An 18,257-nucleotide genomic window follows, 5' to 3' on the forward strand; every position below is an offset into this window, starting at 1 on the left:
AACACAATGAAGCTTAGATGGGTTGTTACCTGCTCGTGCTTGTTATGCAAGTAGTAGTAACTTGTGTTCCCCTGACTTCTTATGCGCAGTTTACTGCTTTCAGTAACCCATTCATCCTGATGTACTCCCTTGGTTCCATATTATATACTAAGTCGGCGACACTTAATATGTAGCGGAGGGAGTAATTTATTTGGTTATCTACTGCTTCCAGTCCTTTTTACTCTGCATATTAGAATTCTTTGAAGTCAAACCTCATAAAATTTGACCATATTTAATGAAAAAATATCAACATCTGCCATGCTAAAGTTATATAATATGAAACTTTAAGTCATGACACATCTAGTGGTATTGATTTCAGATTATGAATGTTGACGCTTTTTTCTACAAAGTTGGTCAAACTTTACGAGGCTTGACTTCAGTCAAATCTTATATGCGAACTAAAAAAGACCGGAGAGAGTATCTTCTTTGCTTATCAGTGGCACTAAGAGCATCTCCAGCAGCCCCGCTTCCCAAAAAGAACTGCTCATACTGAGGTAGTTGGACAAAAAAAGTGCTCAAACAGCTCTACTTTTTTGTACGTCGGAATTCCCTATATGGCGCATTCTGCTTCTGTCAACCTTTCACACAGGAAGCTGGCAAGCGAGCGGACGGTCCACCTCGAGTGTGAGCTAACCGGTTTTGGGAGCCTTCTAGAATGTCCTGAACCAGGTTTTTTCTGGTTTTATATTTTTTGTTTTTCTGCTTCTTTTTCTTTTCCCTTTTCCCTTTTTGTTTTTCTGTTTCTTTATTCTTTCATAATTCACAATTTTCATTTTTATAAATGTCTAAAATTTCAAAAATTTCTTTGCATTCTATTTTTTGTGGGGAATTTCAAAACATGTTCAAAATCTATTTGGTCACTTTTTAAAAAACTTTTCTTCAAACATTTTCAAAATATGTTTTTTTCCAAAAAAATTCACCAATTTGAATATGTTTGTATTTTTTAAAAAATAATGTTTTCAAAATGTGTTCAGAATTTCAATAAATGTTCCCTTTTAAAAAAAATAATAGATCCAAAAAATGTTTGCTGTTTCAAATATCGTTTGGAGTTTCAAAAAATGTTTGCGTTTTAAAAAAGTTTCCAATTGAAAAAAAATCAAGATTCAAAAAAAATTGTGTTATAAAACATATTTGAGATTTAAAAAAAATGTTTGCGTCCAATTTTTTTTAAGTTTTGAAAAAAATATTCACATTTTCAAAAAGGTTCATGTTTCAAAAAAATCTATTTTGAACAACTATTTGAGATTTGTTCAGAATTTAAAAAATGTTTGTATTTCAAAAAATGGTCGCAAATTTGAAAAAGTGTTTGCACTTGGAAAATGTGTTCAGAATTTCAAAAAATGACCCCGTTTCAAAAACAATCACAGATCTAAAAAATGTTTGCGGTTTCAAATTTTGGTCAGAGTTACATAAATATTTTTGTTTTCAAAAAAGTTTTAAATGTCAAAAAATGTGCAAGATTCAAAACAATATTGGAGATATTTCAAAAAATGTTGAGTTTTGAAAAAACATTCACAATTTTGAAAAAAAATTGGGTTTCAAAAAATATTAACCTTTTGAAAAAAGCATTCTGTTTTGAAGTTTCAAAATATGCCTCAAATATGTCACTGTTGATAGTTCTTAATGTTCCCCCCTACGTATTAGCCACCAAAACTCATCAGCTCAAGTGGCTGGCCATGTGCGCTCATAAGCGCAAGGTGTCGTGTTCGATCCACTGCTTTTCGAGTGCCTCATGGCTCGATGTCTTTGGGCACTAGGAGATGAAGAGGTGCTAGAGCATGTGATATCGAATCAGACAAATGTTGCATATCTATGGCTTTTTTTGGCTTTTTGAATCCATGAATCAATCGGATCTGGCTCGGGTGTTAATCACCATGTGGGCTATCTGGTGGGCGAGGAGACGGGAGATACATGACGACAAATTTAAGAGTCCTCTTACAACGCTGTACTTTATCAAACAAATATCTTGAAAACCTGAAAATAGTTGTTGCTCGGAATCCTGGTTCCATTAACTCTTCGGCTACACCTTGTCAGAGGGTTTCTAGATGGATGACACCCGAGGGAGAAGCTGCAAAAAAATTTTGATGGTGGACTATCTCGCCATGGCAATATGGGTGTAGTGGCGGATGTCTGTAGGGGAAAGGAGGGCTGTAACGTGTGAACCTCTGTTTTTGTTTTTGACGGCCTAGTAGAGCCAGCTAGCGTGGAAGCACATGCATGCAATGAGGCTCTAGCCATTGCCTGGAACCTCAATCTCACATACCTGGTTATTGCCTGGGATTGTATTGGAGTTATTTCAAACATCAACAATGGTGCTGCAACATCCTATGCTTTGGTTCCGAGCGAGATCGATCACAGAAGCTAGGATCTTGCAAATGACGGCTTTCGGTTTGAGAATAGAGAGGCCAACTTTGAAGTACATGCAATAGCAAAAGCAGCTTCTGACTCTTCCTGTAGGATGCCATATGTGGGTAGGGATACTTCCTGAAATTGCTTGGTATCCCTTATGTTTTGAACGTTGAATAATAAAATCCCTAATTCACCTTTTTTTAGACAAAAAAATCCTTATAATTCACTAAGAAAGAAGTACGTCCACCAACGAAGCCGCCCCATTCCAACGCCCGCCTGGGCCTCAACATATGGCCCAACGAAGTCCAACTCCAACCCAGTTTCTTCTGGCACGGCAACGGCAGGCACATCCTTCCCCACAGACTTCGCCGCGCCCCCGCCGCCTCTTTCGTCTTCGATTCCCCAATCCCCGCCGCTCCCCCCCCCCTCCCCCTCCCCCAAAAATCTTCCTAAATTGCCAGTCTTCGCACCAGCCGGCGGAACCCTAGCTCTGGAGCTGCTGCCAGATCAGGGCGGCGGAATCGGCGGCTCCTTCCCTGGCGCCGCACTTCGGAGGCTTGCGCCGCTCGGCGCGTCCCCAGTCCGCGTCTTTCCTCCGGCCACACCTTCAGGATTCGGGCCGCTCCTCTTTACCCCTGCGCGTGCACATGTATGATTCTGACCTTGGTAGCGCTCCGGTCTCTCTCTGATCTTGGCCCTTCTGTCGTTGATGCCCCGATGCTGTTGCCGCTGTCCTTATGCAATACAATTCATTCACGAACACAATTGATTCTGATTCATGCGCCAACTACTCTTCTATGAAATCAGTATTTGCTAGTATTAGATGTCAATGGACCATCAAAACTTAAGAAAAAAAATATATTCTTATAAGCTGCTAACTCTTCAATTCTTGCTAGATAGTCTGTCATGTTGTCAGTTTTTAATGTGAATAAGCACTTTCATTTCATAGATCACAGACCCCATGCTTAATAGTCCATTGCAAGAATTATATTATTCAAGGAGGTGTCCAGGCTCAATAGGGGTCTGTATTTCATAACCATAGGTTTATGCTACTTCTGATGAATTCCTAACAAAATGTTATTTTTGTTGCAACTTCACATTTTCAGGATTCTGATATGCTTGGTCAAGTTTAGTACAGCCGCTCCCTATTGATTCCATTTTCTCTGATGCACGGTGGTCGGCCGGCACACCTCTACCTTCTGTCGCAGCGTATCCAGGTCAGCATTGCGGCTTCCTCGACACTAAACTTATGCAACCATCCACCACAATTTTTCCTTTGTGACCTATATATACTCGGCTTCAGCGACAGTCTTGCTGATCTTAGGCAATCGACATTCTTCTCGCTTACTTGTCAGATGGGTGTTGCTTTGATGATTTAATCTGATAAAGATGACACACTAGGATGTAGAGGTACACAGAAAATTTCCGGTTAGTTTGTACATGACTGGATCATCTCCATGCAAAAATTTATGATACATATTTGGTAGGAAAATCTGTGAGGGGCTAAAACTGCAGCCTTCCCTTACCGCCCAATGCAAGTTCCCGGTTTAATTCTGGATTATTATTGTAGCCTTTAGGTTAAGTTTTTATTTGGTAAGCATAGCACCTAATTTACGATGAAGTGCATCCATCAAGCAAATTGTGTGACTGTTAATACAGAGCAAACATATCAGAATAGGTGATATTCGAGTCTATTGGAAATTGCTCCAATTAAGTTAAGATCAACTAAGTTACTAGGACCTGGATGCCCTGCAAGATACACAAATCTATCTTTGAGGCATGTGAGATTGCATCCTTCTATTCAAGGATTTCTGTCAGCTCATAATATATTGTGGTTTAAATGTGGGGTTTAAGTGCACAATTGAACTTTAGCTTCGAACAAAACAATGGTGTGTTGGTCTGTACAGAGGCGGACATTTTTGTTGCATTCCATGCTTGTCTATCAATGATTTTGACGTGTTTGTCCAGCATGTTTACTGTTTTGTGTTGTACTGTTTATACATATATTGATGGTCAGTTATGATATGGTTGTCTGTTCGCATAATGGTCGGTTATGTAATGGAGGTCTCTTCATGATGTGCTAGGGCATAATGTCGTTGTAGTCAAAGAGCTGCTATTCTTTGAGCACGTGTTGGACGGAACCGGTAGAAGCCATTCTTTAATGTGTGGTTATCCTTAATTTACATCTTCCTTAATTCACATCACAAAAAGTATTAAGTCCCTCTTTTGTCCACATGAACTTCCCTCCTTTGCCACATAAAAGGCGTCGAGCGCTCTATGGAAGCATCCAATCTCGCCGCTCTGCCAACTTCGCCTGAACGCCGACTGCCAATGCTCCATATACCGTCATACAATCTTGCCATTCTACCTACTTCACCGGAACACCGACCGCCGGTGCTCCATCTGAGGTACGCTGGATCACATGCCAAGCTAAATGCGTCTCCGTCATTTTTGAAAAAGAAATGATTTTTAGCTTCCATCGTTATTACCTTGCCATGTACGTACAGTCTGCAAAGTTTGCAAACAAAAAGTGAAACCTATAATGATGAGTGATGACTACGGTATTATATCTATTTAATTACCAGGATTAAATCTTCATGACTGTAAACGTTAGACATGTAGTATGCAAGTTTAGAGAGGGACATATCAAGTTTACTATGAATTCAAAAAGGGCACATTTGACAAACAACACACTTCAGGCTCTTTAATTGATTATTATTTTAGGGAGCAAAGATGCACACATGCCTTTCTTGCGCTGTGCTGAGAGTATATAATTTCATTCTGATTAGCTTGTTGGTTGGTAACCTATACTGCTAGTAAGTTGCCGTTGCTTGTCTGATCTGATACTTGTTAGTTGCCAAGCTGTAGTGATAGACTGCAGCCCTAACATGATGTCGATTATATCTAATCAGTATACACTATATTTCTGTAGTTATGCTAATTGGATTGGAATGAACGTAAATCAACCGGGTATATTTTTACATGGCCTTATACTATGGCTTTTTGGGTAGGCTGTTTTCAACTGGACTACAAATCAGTGTTATTTTCATGCATGGAAGTAGCGCTCAACCTTATTACTAACTAACATGTAAACGGTTCTGCTGCCTTCCTATTCTGATCATGGATTTTAAGCATATTGCTAACAAAATGTTGGCGAGTGTGGCAGTTTTTACCTAATCCAAAACATGGCCAATACTGAATTTCTAGCTTTCACGTTGCCATGTATATCCCATCTAAATTTCTTTAGTTTATGGACATTACAACTAAATTTAGCAGCTGCTGCGAGTGAAACACAATTGGGTAGAGCAAATTAATTACCGTTGGATTGAAAACAATAGGTTCAATTGGTTTTTGTGCAGCGGGAGGGGAGAAATTATATATGGTACAGGCTAACCTGGCCATTTTATGTTTTTTCTTTTGAGTGAATGCCTTCATGGCTTACTTTATTAATCAAATAAGTAAACTTACATCGTTCACAAGAGATTCATGAATAAAAGGGGATTCATCTACCCAATTACATGATAAATGGTCCTCATAGCTATGCTTAGCAATCTCATGTGCGACGGCATTGGCCTCCCGATAACAGTGAGCAAACTGAACCGTACCTATCTCCACAATCAAGTCAACGTAATCCGCTAAAACTGCAGCTCCTTCATGCCACCAAGTACTTCAGCACATGCTTCGATTACTTCTAAACAGTCTGATTCTGCTACTATTTGATGGTAGCCTAGAGATGCCGCCAAAGATAATCCTTCTTTCATCGCCAAGGACATAATGTATTTTTATCTATTCGGTTGTCAAATGGTTCTGTATCAGCAGATCCCTCTGTGGGCTCTGCAGGTGTATTGTTGATACATGTGAGTTTGGATTATTTAGATAGATGATGTATTTGTGGGGTCTGGTGCTCATTATAATGGTGTGCCGCTAACAAGGATAAAAGAGAAATTCTCCTGCATTGTGATTAATGTATATGACCCTACTCAGCAGGTGCTTAACAGTTAGTGTTTTTGTGGTACTTATCTTGCTTGCAGTATGGTTTATAGCTGACCTCCTTGATTCAGTTTAACAGCAATGGTAGATATAGTGGCAAAGTTCCATTGTTGTATAGTATCAGGATTTTTATGAAAACTTAACATCTCTTTTCTCGACCAGAATTTCAAATCGTAGACGATGGGTGTTGAACTGCTAGAATATTTATGCCCCTTTGCAACACATGGGCATATGTGCTAGCTTATTCCAAAAGAGAAAAACATTGGTACTATGTTGATAGCGAGGGTGCAAGGCTCAAGGGAAGCAGGTTCTCTAGCTCTCTGTATGCTTATGGTGTCTTGGATGAGGTTTATACCTCTATATGTTGCTTTGCTCATTGTTCATATTATCTTGAAGTTGCATCCCTTATGTTTGTGCTTTACGTTTCAGTTACAAATTCAATTCAACATGTCAGTTGAGGAAGCTGCTGAGTTAGCATGGTGGGCTATTTACCATTCAATATTCCTTGACGGAGCTAGTGGTGGCTGTGTTAGTGGCGGTATGCATTCTGTTTCTTAGTATCTATCATGATATTTGTTTTGTTCACTCACAACATGCATGCATATTTGTTAAACACCTTGTCATTATATCTTCCTTTTGAAAATACCAAACATAACTATTTGAGTTGTAATTACTTCCGTAAGTTTTTTTCCAAAGTTTGGCAAAGTTCAGAGATTTTTGTATTTTCCATCATGTAATGCACACCCCTAGCTTGGAATAGGGATTACGATGGTGATAAATTAAGCCATACCTTTCTATTTACAAATGTACAATGTTGTAGAGTATCAAAGGTGTTGTAGAGTATAGACATGGGTCTAGACATCTAGGAAAACCTCCCTATATAATGGTTACATATTAATTACATGCGTAGATATATTCTTTTTTTCATATGGCTTACATCTTGGTAGATTCTAAAATATGGTGTGATGTATAAATTATGGTCAACGCTATGTGTTTGGGTCAAATTATTATTTGAAAGTAGGGTAAAGTTTGTTGAAACAAAGAAAATTATCATTTGCGGTTGAGAGTATGGCTAATATCCCACTCAATCCTGGTTGCATCATTGCAAACGTGGCCCACTTTGCAGAAGAATACACCAACCATTTTGATAGTGGGCCTAACTCATCTCGACAATTCTGTTTGGGCCTCACTTCCCCTAATATGCTAGTCATCATCTCCTTTTCCGTATTTCTCTTGGTCATTTCACGATCTGAGAGATACGCCAACAATTTTGGTATTCACAAACTTATTTATATTCCGTGAGTATTAAATTGGCCGCAAACATTTTTTGAGTTCACAAACTTATTTTGAATACGTGAACATTTTCTGAGTTCGTAAACATTTTTCAAATTTGCAAACATATTTTTTGAACCTGTGAATGTTTATTGAATTCTCAAACACTTCTTTTCAAATTCGCCTTAAATGTTATTAGATTCTAAAATATGGTGTGATATAAAGAATTATGGTTAATGCTATCTTTAGTGTTTGGATCAAATTATTATTTGAAAGCATGGGTTAAATTTGCCAAAGAAAGAAGTTATCGTTTGGGCTTGATAGAGTATGACTATATCCCACTTGGTCCGGTTGCATCAAAAGCGTGGTACACACATTGGAGAAGAATACACCAACCATTCTGGTAGTGAGCCTAACTCATCTCAACAATTCTGTTTATGCCTTATTCCCCTAATGCGCTAGCCATCATCTTCTTGTCCCGTATTTCTCTTAGTCTCACTCCCAAACACTTCACGATCTGAGAGAGGGAATGCTAGCAGCTATGTCAACATTGCCCCATTCGACTGTTTATGCCACCTGAGAGGATGAAGGCTCTAGAGGCATCGTAGAGAGTCTGCCACCATCCTAGCCACGACGACGACAATGCTGCAGAGCATATAGTGGAAAGTAGAGTAGGACTGTGGCGTGACAGCACCACGGGAGGAGCTGCACACAAACAAGGGGCACTGCAGTCTGTTTCTTCTTTTGGGCGAGTGGAAGCGAGATAGTCAAGACTCCCAATAAGATGACGGTAAAGCGTCGGATCAGATAGAGGGTCACCATCAGCAGCATGGAGGTGAACATTAAGCTCCATGGAAGTTGTAACAATACGCTCATCATTAAGGGCAGCACGAGCAAGATCTTGTAGATCTTTTTTTGAGCAAGAAGAGACTTCAATCCCAAGAAAGTAGCGAAGAGGGCAAGATCCTGTAGATCTTTTTTTGAGCAAGAAGAGACTTCATTCCCAAGAAAGTAGCGAAGAGGGCAAAGGTCAGGCATAAGAAACTGCACACTAAGACGTGCCTTCACAAAGGCAATATACTCGGGGTCGTGACGAACAAGAGCAATAAGGTGGACAAACAACGTAGGGTCATGAGCACTAGTTGAAAACCTGAGACAACCACCGCAAAGGCAAAACGCTCAAACCAGGCATGAAGGGCCTGCTTAAAGCCATTTAGAGAGCGATGAAAAAGAGCATGTCGCTAGGAAGAGAATACCCAAGTGATGGCTGCATGTAAACCTCCTCATGCAGCTCACCATTAAGGAAGGCATTCTTAACATCAAGTCGAGACACATACCAATGGTGAACAAAGGCCACAACAAGAAGTGTGCGAACAATGGTCATATTGTTCGCATGAGCAAAAATTCTCATCGTAATCAAGACCATGCTCCTGCTGAAAGCCTTGAGCCACAAGACAAGCTTTGTAACGCTCAAGAACCATCACAACGAGTCTTAACCATGTAGACCCACAAGTGATGAGACGAACACGAGGAGGAAGAGAAACAAGATCCCATGTGCCGATATGCTCATGAGCAACAATCTCCTTTGTCATTGCAAGCTACCATTTGGGATGAACAACAACATCATGATAAGAAGTCGGCTCAAGAACAGCAGCGCCAACGCTTGGAAGACCAAGGCGGTCAACAGGCGGAAGCGGATGAGGATGCAAGCCATAAGTAGTCTGAGACACGGAAGATGGCACATCAGTAGATGCATCCACAAGATGCGGACGACCTGTATAAAGTGAGGAAAAGATGGAAGAATACGAGGAGGAATCATCGGGACAATCTCAGGTGGTGGTGACAAGGAAGCCTCCGATGACGAAGGTGTAGAATCCTATGATAAGCGAGGTGAGGAAATCATAGGAAAGATGTTTTATCTGCAATAATCGGAGAAGCAGGAGCAACACGATGAATGGATAAGGGCTCAACATGAGTGATACGAGTGTCGTTAAAAGTGAGGAAAGAGATATCCTCCACCGAAAAAGGAAGATGGACACGGGTACAAGGGATGAGACTCATCAAAAGTCATGCCCCGAGAAACAGGCATCGGACAACCAACACTATCCTAACAGAGATATACCTTATGCCGATCGTTGTATCCTATGAAGACACACTCAACAGACCGACCAGCCAGTTTGATGCCTTCACCAGGGGCATGGACATAGCAAACACAACCAAACAATTGAAGTGTTGAATAGATCAAGAAACATCAAGGAAACGCTTGAAAGGAACGCCACCCTGTAGAGCCGTGGATGGCTAAAGGATGATGATATAGATTAGTGGTGACAAATTTGGTCCAAAAATGCGGCGAAAGAGAGGCGACAACCATCAATGCACGAGCCATCTCAAGAAGGCGATGATGCTTGCGATGCCATTCTGAGCATGAGCACTAGGACAAGAGATGTGAGCAGGAGTACCCTGCTCAGCAAGGACTCGACACAAGAGCTTAGAGATACACTCTCCAGCATAGTCATCACATAACACACAAATAGGCGTAGAGAAGTGGATGTGAACCATGGCAGCAAAATGTTTATGTATAGATAAGACCTCACTGCGAGAAGAAATAAAGTATATCTAGGTGTGTCGTGAGAAATCATGTATAAAGATAATATGCTACTGAGGATCTCATTTCAAGGCAAAGGGGGATGAACCCCAGACACAGAGTGAACAAGGTCGATAGTATGCTGAGACAGTCTATGCCAACAACCCTGATGGTCTAAAGACATCGCCGGAGACGGATCCAAGAAGACCATGTCTAACTAAGGATGAGAGATGAGAGCCACATAAGTGACTCAAGGAGATGATGCCACTACTGAAAATAACTGGTAAACAAGGCAACAAAGGCGGAGAGACTGACGGTGGCGGCAGAGGGACTTGATCCAACATTCCACGTTCTTGTGCACTCTCTATTCCCCGCCGAGCCGGCTTGGTGTCCTTATCCTGTTTGCGGATTTTGTGTCATGCACTTGATTAAGCATCCCACGTTCTCCTATTGTGTGCCCTTGGCCCCGACGATAGGTAGCGCCGTGTTCTCGGGCGCGTCCCGTGGGTAAAATCCAGGTATGCGCCAATTGTCCAAGCTCCTGCTCACCATTGGTGTTGCTCGAGCATGTGTTTATGGTGTCGCGCAACAAGGGAACACGGGATGTGGGATCGAGACAACACACATAGCAACCCGCAACTAGGCAAAGGATACCCATCTGGACTTGCTGGGAGCGGAGGTGGACACAAAGGTGGATGTTGATATCCATAGGAGTCCCAATAGAGCGCTCATCGGTAAGAGCAGCATGAGCAAGAAGATAATGGATATTATTATATTTGAAAATAAAGAAGCCATTAGAGGTAGAAGAAACCTCGATCGCAAGGAAGAAGTGAAGAGGAGCAAAATCAGACATAAGAAACTCATTATGACAAGCCTTCACAAAGGCAATGTGCTTAGTCATTGCCCATGATGATCGACATATTGAAGAAGTGTTCGACCATGATTTGAATGGTGGCTGGAAGTGTAGGATCATGAGCACTCGCCGAAAAAACAGTCGCAGTCACCACTGAAACGAAGTGCTTAAACCAGAGACGATGTGTTTACTCAAGACCATATAGAGAGTGACGAAGACGACAAACCATGCCATCCGGAAGAGAATACCCAGGTAGTGGCTACATGTAGGCATTCTTGACATCAAGCTGAGGCACATACCAATGGCGAACATAAGCCACAATGAAAAGTGTGCGAAGAGTGGTCATGTGGGCCATATGGGAGCAAATGTCTCATCGTAGTCATGACCATGTTCTCACCACTAGACGAGCTTTGTAACGCTCAAGAGAACCATCCGAATCTTAACCTTGTAGGTTCCCTTCCAAGTGATGAGATGAGCATGAGGGGGAAGAGAAATGTGATCCCACACGCTGATGCTGCCAAGAGCATCAATTGTCGATGCCATTCAGATGATTAACAACGTTATGATAAGAGCGGCGCAATAACCGTAGCGGTCCATAGGCAGAAGCGGGACGAGCTCCGAAGCCATAAGTAGGTTGAGTTGGAGGCAGTGCGTTGCCAACAGAAGAAGACATAGTAGTCGAGGGAGATGGCTCATCAGAAGAATCCACAACAGGCAATGCCGAGTGTACTAAAGTTGAGTAACATGAGGAAAAGAAGGATCATGAAAAGATGAAGTGGCAAGAGTGCCTCGACTATTGACGGGGGGGAAGTACCATCTAAGAACATGAACATGAGAATCTAGAGGTGCAATCGAAGACAAATTGGTAGAATCATAACTCATATGAAAAGATGCTCCAGTACCAAGGATCCATGGAGGTGTACCTGATATTGTAAAATGGTGGTCTCTTAGTTCCTCTAGAGTAAGTAGCAAAACCTACAAAACATGTCGATGGAGAACCAAAAGAAGTAGCTAGCAGACAGTGATGTCGTGTAATCTCCAGCATAGTAATGGGCTCAACCGCTCAACTGAAGAGGTCGATGAAGAAGCATCACGTGACGAAGAACAAGAAGCAGTTTTCCAGAAGTGGTCGGGATCGTTCGAACTTTTTTTTCTATTTCTTCTTTTTATCTTTTTTCTCTTTTTTTTTGTTTTTTCTTCTTTTTATCTTTTTTGCATCATGTGAGCGAGGGTCACCATCTGGAACACTCAACAGACGGTAGTGGGATCGCACTGCCTCACGAGGAACACGGGATGTGTTAATGGTGTCGCCCAACAACGGAACACGGGATGTGGGATCGAGACAGCACACATAGCAACCCGCAACTAGGCAAAGGATACCCATCTGGACTTGCTGGGAGCGGAGGTGGACACAAAGGTGGATGTTGAGCTCCATAGGAGTCCCAATAGTGCGCTCATCAATAAGAGCAGCATGAGCAAGAAGATAATGGATATTATTATATTTGAAAATAAAGAAGCCATTAGAGGTAGAAGAAACCTCGATCTCAAGGAAGAAGTGAAGAGGAGCAAAATCAGACATAAGAAACTCATTATGACAAGCCTTCACAAAGGCAATGTGCTTAGTCATTGCCCATGATGATCGACATATTGAAGAAGTGTTCGACCATGATTTGAATGGTGGCTGGAAGTGTAGGATCATGAGCACTCGCCGAAAAAACAGTCGCAATCACTACTGAGACGAAGTGCTTAAACCAGAGACGATGTGTTTACTCAAGACCATATAGAGAGTGACGAAGACGACAAACCATGCCATCCGGAAGAGAATACCCAGGTAGTGGCTACATGTAGGCATTCTTGACATCAAGCTGAGGCACGTACCAGTGGCGAACATAAGCCACAAGGAAAAGTGTGCGAAGAGTGGTCATGTGGGCCATATGGGAGCAAATGTCTCATCGTAGTCATGACCATGTTCTCACCACTAGACGAGCTTTGTAACGCTTAAGAGAACCATCCGAATCTTAACCTTGTAGGTTCCCTTCCAAGTGATGAGATGAGCATGAGGGGGAAGAGAAATGTGATCCCACACGCTGATGCTGCCAAGAGCATCAATTGTCGATGCCATTCAGATGATGCCATTCAGATGCCATTCAGATGATAAGAGCGGCGCAATAACCGTAGCGGTCCATAGGCAGAAGCGGGACGAGCTCGGAAGCCATAAGTAGGTTGAGTTGGAGGCAGTGCGTTGCCAACAGAAGAAGACATAGTAGTCGAGGGAGATGGCTCATCAGAAGAATCCACAACATGCAATGCCGAGTGTACTAAAGTTGAGTAACATGAGGAAAAGAAGGATCATGAAAAGATGAAGTGGCAAGAGTGCCTCGACTATTGACCGGGAGGGAAGTACCATCTAAGAACATGAACATGAGAATCTAGAGGTGCAATCGAAGACAAATTGGTAGAATCATAACTCATATGAAAAGATGCTCCAGTACCAAGGATCCATGGAGGTGTACCTGATATTGTAAAATGGTGGTCTCTTAGTTCCTCTAAAGTAAGTAGCAAAACCTACAAAACATGTCGATGGAGAACCAAAAGAAGTAGCTAGCAGACAGTGATGTCGTGTAATCTCCAGCATAGTAAGGGGCTCAATCGCTCAATTGAAGAGGTCGATGAAGAAGCATCACGTGACGAAGAACAAGAAGCAATTTTCCAGAAGTGGTCAGGATCGTTCCAACTTTTTTTCTATTTCTTCTATTTTTCTTTTTTCTCTTTTTTTCTTTTTTTATCTTTTTTTGCATCACGTGAGCGAGGGTCACCATCTGGAACACTCAACAGACGGTAGTGGGATCGCACTGCCTCACGAAGAACACGGGATGTGTTAATGGTGTCGCCCAACAAGGGAACACGGGATGTGGGATCGAGACAACACACATAGCAACCCGCAACTAGGCAAAGGATACCCATCTGGACTTGCTGGGAGCGGAGGTGGACACAAAGGTGGATGTTGAGCTCCATAGGAGTCCCAATAGTGCGCTCATCAATAAGAGCAGCATGAGCAAGAAGATAATGGATATTATTATATTTGAAAATAAAGAAGCCATTAGAGGTAGAAGAAACCTTGATCTCAAGGAAGAAGTGAAGAGGAGCAAAATCAGACATAAGAAACTCATTATGACAAGCCTTCACAAAGGCAATGTGCTTAGTCATTGCCCATGATGATCGACATATTGAAGAAGTGTTCGACCATGATTTGAATGGTGGCTGGAAGTGTAGGATCATGAGCACTCGCCGAAAAAAACAGTCGTAGCCACTACTGAGACGAAGTGCTTAAACCAGAGACGATGTGTTTACTCAAGACCATATAGAGAGTGACGAAGATGACAAACCATGCCATCCGGAAGAGAATACCCAGGTAGTGACTGCATGTAGGCATTCTTGACATCAAGCTGAGGCACATACCAATGGCGAACATAAGCCACAATGAAAAGTATGCGAAGAGTGGTCATGTGGGCCATATGGGAGCAAATGTCTCATCGTAGTCATGACCATGTTCTCACCACTAGACGAGCTTTGTAACGCTCAAGAGAACCATCCGAATCTTAACCTTGTAGGTTCCTTCCAAGTGATGAGATGAGCATGAGGGGGAAGAGAAATGTGATCCCACACGCTGATGCTGCGAAGAGCATCAATTGCCGATGCCATTCAGATGATTAACAACGTTATGATAAGAGCGTCGCAATAACCGTAGCGGTCCATAGGCAGAAGGGGGACGAGCTCGGAAGCCATAAGTAGGTTGAGTTGGATCCAGTGCGTTGCCAACAGAAGAAGACATAGTAGTCGAGGGAGATGGCTCATCAGAAGAATCCACAACATGCAATGCCGAGTGTACTAAAGTTGAGTAACATGATGAAAAGAAGGATCATGAAAAGATGAAGTGGCAAGAGTGCCTCGACTATTGACCGGGAGGGAAGTACCATCTAAGAACATGAACATGAGAATCTAGAGGTGCAACCGAAGACAAATTGGTAGAATCATAACTCATATGAAAAGATGCTCCAGTACCAAGGATCCATGGAGGTGTACCTGATATTGTAAAATGGTGGTCTCTTAGTTCCTCTAGAGTAAGTAGCAAAACCTACAAAACATGTCGATGGAGAACCAAAAGAAGTAGCTAGCAGACAGTGATGTCGTGTAATCTCCAGCATAGTAAGGGGCTCAACCGCTCAACTGAAGAGGTCGATGAAGAAGCATCACGTGACGAAGAACAAGAAGCAGTTTTCCAGAAGTGATCGGGATCGTTCCAACTTTTTTTTCTATTTCTTCTTTTTATCTTTTTCTCTATCTTTTTTTGTTTTTTCTTCTTTTTTTCTTTTTTGCATCACGTGAGCGAGTGGCAGCTAGATATGCCATACTCCCAACAAGATGACGGTAAAGTGTCAAATTAGACAAAGGGTCACCATCAATAGCACGAAGGTGAACATTTAGCTCCATGGGAGTCCCAACAGTGCGCTTATCAGTAAGTGCAACACAAGCAAGAAGATCCTGGATTACATTTCTTGAGCAAGAGAGCTCAATCCCAAGAAAGTAGCGAAGAGGCCCAAGATCAGGAATAAGAAACTGATCACTAAGACGTGCCTTCACAAAGGCAATATACTCGGGGTATTCGCTAGTGACGATCATGTCATCAGCATATAGAAGAAGAGTCCTACCAAGAGCAGAAAGGTGGACAAACACCGTAGGATCATGAGCACTCGCTGAAAACCAGTGGCAGCCACCGCAGATGCAAAACGCTCAAACTATGAGCGAGGGCTTGCTTAAGGCCATAGAGAGTGACGAAGACAACAAAGCATGTCGTCAGGAATAGAATACTTATGTGGTGGCTGCATGTAAACCTCCTCACGTAGCTCACCATTAAGAAAGACATTCTTAACATCAAGCTGAGGCACAGACAAGTGGCGAACAGAGGCCACAACAAGAAGTGTGCGAACATTGTGCCACATGAGCAAACAATCTCATCGTAATCAAGACCATGCTCCTACTGAAAGCCACAAGCCATAAAACGAGCTTTGTGGCGCTCAAGAGAACCATCAGAGCAAAGTCTTAACATTGTAGACCCACTTACAAGTGATGGGATGAACAGGAGGAAGAAGAGAAACAAGATCCAACGTGCTGGTGCACTCAAGAGCAACAATCTCCTCTGCCATCACAAGATGCCATTTGGGATGAAAAACAGCGCCAACGCTTGGAAAATCATGGTGGTCCACAAGCGGGAAGCGGACGAGGATGCAAGGCATAAGTAGGTTCAGGCGGGGAAGATGGCACATTAGTAGACGCACCCACAACACGCGGACGACGAGTATAGAAGTGAGGAAAAGATGGAAGAATACAATGAGGAATCATCGGGACAAACTCAAGTGATGGAGACAATGAAGCCATCGGTGACGAAGTTGTACAATCTTGTGATAATTGAGGTGAGGAAATCATAGGAGATGATGGCATTGGATCTACAATAATTGAGAAAGTGTGGGAAGAGTGTCCATGTGGGCCATAGGAGCAAATGTCTCGTTGTAGTCATGACCATATTCCCATTATTAGACGAGCTTTGTAATGCTCAAGAGAATCATCAAAGTCTTAGCCTTGTAGACCCTCTTACAAGTGATGAGACAGGCACAAGGAGGATGGTTAGTGAGATCCCATCTGCCAATGCATGCAAGAGCATTCGATGCCATCCTATCCGGGATGAACAACAATGTCACGATAAGAAGTCGTCTCGAGAAGAGCGGTGCTAGAATAACCATAGCGGTCAATAGGTGGAAGTGGGTGAGTTCCGGAAGCCATAAGTAGATTGTGCTGGAGGTGGTGCGTTGCCAACGCGCGAAAGAATCCACAACACATAGATGACCATTCTAGTCAAGAAGAGGATGAGGGGAATCACTAGGGAAGCCTCCAGTAATGAACAAGGTGAAGTCATAGGTGACGATGGTGTGGGGTGTACAACAGTAGTATGGGAAGACACGGTCACTCGGGGAGGCCAAAGGAGAGGATGGATGTGGATAGAAAGGACAAGACTCATCAAAAGTCACATCCCGAGAAATGTGTAGTCTGTTTGGTGCATTCACGAGGGCAAGAAGAACGAAGCAAACACAACCAAACAAATGAAGCATTTAGTCAGGAGAACGACCAAAAAGACGCTCAAGAGGAATGCCACCCTGTAAAGCAGAGGCAGGATGAATGTTTGATGAGGTAGGTGGAAGTAGAAACACCTGAGGTGGAAGAGAGGCGACGATCATTAATGCACGAGCCACCTCAAGAAGGTGACGCTGCTTGCGCCCAGCAACACCATTTTGAGCGTGAGTACCAGGATAAGGGAACTGAGCAAGTGTGCTTTGCTCAACAAAGCTTCTTACAAATAGACAAGACTTCACTACAAGAAAACATAAAATATGTCCATGTATGTCAAGAGTAATCATCTGAAAAGATTATATAGTAGCGATTGCCTCCTTCCGAGAAAGAGACCGTCGATTGCAGTGAAGGGAATGTGAAGCTAGTCAAGCTCCTAGAGGCCCTGAGAGTCACAGTGTTGAGGGCTAGCACCAAGTAGACCACCCGTGTGAGGATCCTAATCAGAACAAGATTTAGAGTCAAGAATGACCCTACAACCAGAGTGAAAAAATGCTACCAAAAACAAATTCTTGCTTTCAGAAAACCAGAGTGAAAAAATCTAACCACCTGAAATGAGTTGCATGGTAAATGGAGGAACATGAGCAATAGAAGAAGCATGAAAAGATGAAGTGCTAAGAGTGCCTCGACTATCGACTATCGACTAGGAGGGAAGTACCATCAACAGTAAGAACATGAGCATGAGAATCTAGAGGTCAAGTGGGGGACAAATTGGAAGAATCATAAGTCATATGAAAAGACGCTCCAGTACCAAGGATCCATGGAGGCGTACCTGATTGTGTAAAAAGTGTTTTCTCGGTACCAGAAGAATCAGTAGCAAAACTTGCAAAACCTGTCGATGGAGAACCAAAAGAAGTAGCTAGCAGACACCGAAGTCGTGTAATCTACATTGGCCCTGTTTGGATACTCTAACTCAGTTAGAGGTTAGAGTTAGATTCTAACCGTGAACCAACCCTGAACTAACTCTAACCAGAGAGGTGTTTGGATGGT

The 18,257-nt window shown here is 42.5% G+C and overlaps 1 long non-coding RNA gene across 15 annotated transcripts in view; it reads left to right on the forward strand.

Annotated features, from left to right (window-relative positions):
• Positions 1–2,807: 2,807 nt before the first annotated feature.
• LOC123149153 (uncharacterized) overlaps positions 2,808–18,257 on the forward strand; it is a 32,282-nt gene continuing 16,832 nt past the window's right edge. For 8 of the 15 annotated variants that reach the window (XR_006474425.1, XR_006474432.1, XR_006474422.1 and 5 more), the window contains exons 1-5: positions 2,808–3,037; positions 3,495–3,605; positions 4,652–4,796; positions 6,541–6,685; positions 6,808–6,916. This is a non-coding gene — a long non-coding RNA (uncharacterized lncRNA). Of the gene's footprint in view, positions 3,038–3,494; positions 3,606–4,472; positions 4,533–4,651; positions 4,797–6,540; positions 6,726–6,807; positions 6,917–18,257 lie in introns of all 15 variants that reach the window. The other 7 variants (XR_006474423.1, XR_006474434.1, XR_006474427.1 and 4 more) reach the window with 6 other exon arrangements.

Source organism: Triticum aestivum, chromosome 7A (genome assembly GCF_018294505.1).
Source record: "Triticum aestivum cultivar Chinese Spring chromosome 7A, IWGSC CS RefSeq v2.1, whole genome shotgun sequence".
Taxonomy (NCBI): domain Eukaryota; kingdom Viridiplantae; phylum Streptophyta; class Magnoliopsida; order Poales; family Poaceae; genus Triticum; species Triticum aestivum.